Here is a 5,000-nt window from a genome sequence, read left to right as displayed (position 1 = left end):
TGTCTTTCTCTCTGTCCTCTCTCTCTCTCTTTCTTTCTTTCTCTCTTTCTCTCTCTCTTTCTCTCTGTCCTCTCTCTTTCTTTCTTTCTCTCTCTCTCTCTTTCGCTCTCTCTCTCTCCTTCTTTCTTTCTCTCTCTCTCTCTCTCTCTCTCTCTCTCTCTCTCTCTCTCTCTCTCTCTCTCTCTCTCTCTCTCTCTCTCTCTCTCTCTCTCTCTCTATGTGTCACTGTATTTGTACAAAGCATTCAAGTTGAGGGAAGTTGCAACCTTTTAGTGGACAGATGTTTTAGTATCTCTTAATGTCACACGCATTTCTTCTTTGCCACTACTAAAGCAAACGTGTGCAAGATTGTATGTTACACGCTTTGATGCCGAAATTAATTATTTTGATTATGCATTTATTTCTGAAAAATTTTACCTTCGCATACATTCAGTCACTACCTTAACCACTTATGTTTTCAGTATTCATTTCAAGTGATCACGAACGTAGAAAAATGGGTATCAAAGCGTTGTTACATTTTGTTGTGCATTCTGAATAGTGTGCCAACAGGCCTTGGTCAGTCAATCACGTTTTATCTGTGTACTAAGTGTTTGACGGAAAAAGAATAACACCAACCCAAGCTTCAATTAAGAACCCTGAATACGAAAGGTCAAAACAAAACAATAGGTACTACTTTCACTATCGTCGTCTGCAACGAAAACCGAAAATGGCGAAACGCTTTGCTACGTACACAGAGGGCAAAATTTCAAAGAAAAGATCGAACCTTACACCTGTGACTAGGAAAAGTTGCATAGACAGTTCCGTGCGGATCTCACCACGTATCAACGTACATCCGATGCTCAGGACCTACAGATAGGTGACGCTTTGGCGATTGAGGCTTCGTCTTCAGCTCTAACACGCACGCAGACAGTCAGGCAGGTCTAATCTGCACCAGCGGTGTTGGAAGGTTTTGATTTAGAAACACTCGAATGTTACTTCGACGAGATAAACGAACCAAAAGTCAAAAGTGTGCCCCAAATTCGGAAAATATTCTTTCAAAACGGCACTGTAAAAACCATCAACATCACTTTGAGAAAATAAACAATACAAACACAACCAGTTCCCCTGTGGAACATTTCGGGTGGACTTTCTCACGACCTGACCTACAAAAATCCTCCGTGTTCGTTCGCGCTTTGCATTCAATCTGTGTTAGTGCGCGTGTGTGTTTGTGTGTTTTGCTTTCGTTGGTATGTGCTGTTTGGTTCAAAATAAGTTTATCTTTTTTCATTGAAAGATTCAGTAACGTTGTTTGATACTTTGTTGAATGCATTCAACCAGAAAAGACACGAAACGCATTGAATCTATCTTCTGCGCGCATGCGTGTGTAGGGTATGTGTAAAAGGGCAATTGTGTTTTTCAGTCTCGTTTTGTGCCTGTTATTTCGTCCCCCAAAACTCATTTCTGTCTTTCTATGCCTATGCTGTGAGACATAATCGCTATTACGAGTTAGTCGTGTGACAGAGAGTTTTCTTGCACGTCTCTCTCTCTCTCTCTCTCTCTCTCTCTCTCTCTCTCTCTCTCTCTCTCTCTCTCTCTCTCGAGATTTTATTTCCTGCCTGGCGGTTTCTGTTTTGTCGGAACCTTGAAATAGTTGGCAATTTTGCAAATCCCTCCTCCTGTTCGGCCCCGACCCTTGCCCCTGTCCTCTCTATCTCCATGTTGCCAGTCCAACACACATCCCTTGCCCCTGTCCTCTCTATCTCCATGTTGCCAGTCCAACACACATCCCTTGCCCCTGTCCTCTCTACCTCCATGTTGCCAGTCCAACACACATCCCTTGCCCCTGTCCTCTCTATCTCCATGTTGCCAGTCCAACACACATCCCTTGCCCCTGTCCTCTCTATCTCCATGTTGCCAGTCCAACACACATCCCTTGCCCCTGTCCTCTCTATCTCCATGTTGCCAGTCCAACACACATCCCTTGCCCCTGTCCTCTCTACCTCCATGTTGCCAGTCCAACACACATCCCTTGCCCCTGTCCTCTCTACCTCCATGTTGCCAGTCCAACACACATCCCTTGCCCCTGTCCTATCTACCTCCATGTTGCCAGTCCAACACACATCCCTTGCCCCTGTCCTCTCTATCTCCATGTTGCCAGTCCAACACACATCCCTTGCCCCTGTCCTCTCTATCTCCATGTTGCCAGTCCAACACACATCCCTTGCCCCTGTCCTCTCTATCTCCATGTTGCCAGTCCAACACACATCCCTTGCCCCTGTCCTCTCTACCTCCATGTTGCCAGTCCAACACACATCCCTTGCCCCTGTCCTATCTACCTCCATGTTGCCAGTCCAACACACATCCCTTGCCCCTGTCCTCTCTACCTCCATGTTGCCAGTCCAACACACATCCCTGGACCTTCTCGTAGAAACGCAGCTCTACCCCTGGGCGCAGTTAGCTGCTTGCGGTGACCAAGACTACCAGCTAGGCTAATCGAGACTACAAGCTAGGCTAATCGAGACTACCAGCTAGGCTAATCGAGACTACCAGCTAGGCTAATCGAGACTACAAGCTAGGCTAATCGAGACTACAAGCACGACCCCGTAAGGTCACCACATGGATTGGCTTTATGTTAAAGGCACAGACGTTCGCGTGTAAACAGTTGTGCTCACTACCTCAGACCTGCCCGGGACGTAACGCGCCACACATCCCTCCACTTGCATGCATCCCAACTATCAACAGCCTGGCTGTGTTTTGTGCAGGGTGGGGCTTTTTATTTTGTTATTTATTAATTAATTCCACGGATTGACACTGGTGGCTTTTAAGAAATTAATTTATATTAACAAAAATCCTTCTTTGCACAAAAAGCATGACGGTTTTGATTCCTTGGTATCTGTCTAAGTGGCGGGGTGGTACTATCCCGGGTAAAAGCCTGACGTGTTTCGCGAGCTGAATCGTTTACAAGGGGAGAGACTGTCCCTTTAAACCAAATTGACAATCCCCTGTTGTGACTCTAATGCTCCCACCCTCGTGTGCGTGGGTTGGTCAAATGTTTAATAATGGTTTTGAATTCCCACAACGGCTGGTCCAGATTGAAAACACGAAATTTAAGCAAATATTAACACCGGATTTGCAACCTTGTGAATACCAAGCAGAGTGGACAGGGCCTGGGATATCCGAGACAGGTGGTCTCGGTGATCTCGGGTTCCGAGACAGAGATTTACACACGCCCATTTTGCGGTGACTCGTAATCGAAACTTTAAACTTTAAACAAATGTTGCAACCATGTGAATATGGAGAGCAGGGTTTGGCTGTGCGAGACAGGTGGACGCGGTGATCTTGGGTTCAGAGACTGAGACTGAGACACGCCCGTGTTGCGGTGATTCAAAATCTTTCTAAATCGAAAGCCTGAACAAACAAAGCATTTCCTGATTCAAAGAAAAACAAACAACCTTTTTGTGTCTGTAAGTTGTTTTGGTGGGTTTTGTCTATTTTATTTGTTAGATAATGGTCGGGGTGAGATAATGGTCGGGGTGAGATAATGGTCGGGGTGAGATAATGGTCGGGGTGAGATAATGGTCGGGGTGAGATAATGGTCGGGGTGAGATAATGCTTTTAAAATCATGCATCATTATTGTGGACTTGTGTCGCGAAAAACAAAACCTGTGAGAAGGATGTGGAATTAGGGTTTGAACTGTTTTCTGATTTAGCTTTAATCGGTATATTTTTGGTGTGTGGGGCGGGGGCACGTACCGGGGAGGGGGGGGGGGGTGGCCGGGGAGGGGGGGGGGTGGCACGGCTGATTTATGTTGTCCTGTTATCTTGCTGTTTTCCTATGTTAAAGTGGAGTTACTTCTTGTTTGTCTCGGTTAGTCGTTGTTCATTGCCTGTCTGCCTACTGTCCTGCCTGTCATTCTGTCTGTCTGTCTGTCTGTCTGTCTGTCCGTCCTTTGGTCTGTCATGTTGTCTGTCTGTTTATCCTCCCCTTTCTCCCCCTCTGTCTATCTCTTTATCTCTGTCTATCTCTTTATCTCTGTCTCTCTGTCTCTCTGCCTCGCTCTCTGCCGTTCTCTCTTCATCTCTCCGTCTCTCTGTCTCTATGTCTCTATTTCTGTACCTCTCTCTCTCTCCCTATCTCTCTCCCTATCTTCCTCTACGTCTGTCTGTCTGTCTGTCTGTCTGTCTGTCTGTCTGTCTGTCCCTCTCTCTCTCTCTCAATCTCTCTCTCTCTCTCTCTCTCTCTTTCTCTCTTGTCTGTTTATCTACCAGTCCGCTTGCGTGCTCGCGTCTTTGCTTGCTTGTCTGTCTGCCTATCTGAACTTTTGCATGACGAATGATTCATACATTCATTAGTTCAAACGATGCCTAGGGGAACGAGCACACATAACTGTGGACTTCCGCTTTCTCTTTGTTTTCTCAACCTCATTCGCCCCATATGCTCGCATTTGCAAATGAGAACTTGAACTGTTTGAGAATAAACGCGACGCCCCCTGGGCCGAATGAGGATAGAGCGCTGATATCAAATATTTCTCCATACGACGGAAGTCAAGATTCTCGTGCAATCATGCGAGAGTGTGGAAAGTCACGATCGGAACGCGGAAGGCAATATGATTTGTTAATATTTTTGTTTCTTTATTGTTCTTTGTTCGTGGCGGTTGCGTACGGAAGCTTCCGCAAAACTTCGCAAAACTATGCATCTGTTTGTCCGCCTGTCTGTTTGCCTGTTTGCCTGTTGAAGTTGCCTGTTTGTATGTATGTTTGTCTGTCCGTCTGTGCGCGAGCAAAAGTCAGTCTTGAATCTGATTCATAGACATAGACATTGCCATAGACATAGACATAGACATAGAACATTTTATTATCTCAACGAGGAGAAACTCAGATGTGGTGTATACAGCATTACAATAAACAACATAAAACGTAAAAACATAAATAAAATATCGAGGCGCAAATAGTCCACTCATAATAGTCAAGATTAGGACGACAATATCAAAATATCATTCAGTCGTAACAGTGAACGCAAT

General features: G+C 45.5%; 1 protein-coding gene across 1 annotated transcript in view; it reads right to left on the bottom strand.

Annotated features, from left to right (window-relative positions):
* Positions 1 to 5,000, bottom strand: part of LOC138946210 (protein FAM124A-like) — a 66,766-nt gene that overhangs the window by 18,041 nt on the left and 43,725 nt on the right. The gene's annotated exons all lie outside the window — the stretch shown is intronic.

This window comes from Littorina saxatilis, linkage group LG13 (genome assembly GCF_037325665.1).
Source record: "Littorina saxatilis isolate snail1 linkage group LG13, US_GU_Lsax_2.0, whole genome shotgun sequence".
Taxonomy (NCBI): domain Eukaryota; kingdom Metazoa; phylum Mollusca; class Gastropoda; order Littorinimorpha; family Littorinidae; genus Littorina; species Littorina saxatilis.
The sequence above is the reverse complement of the archived record's forward strand: the minus strand, read 5'-3'. Positions and strand labels throughout refer to the sequence as shown.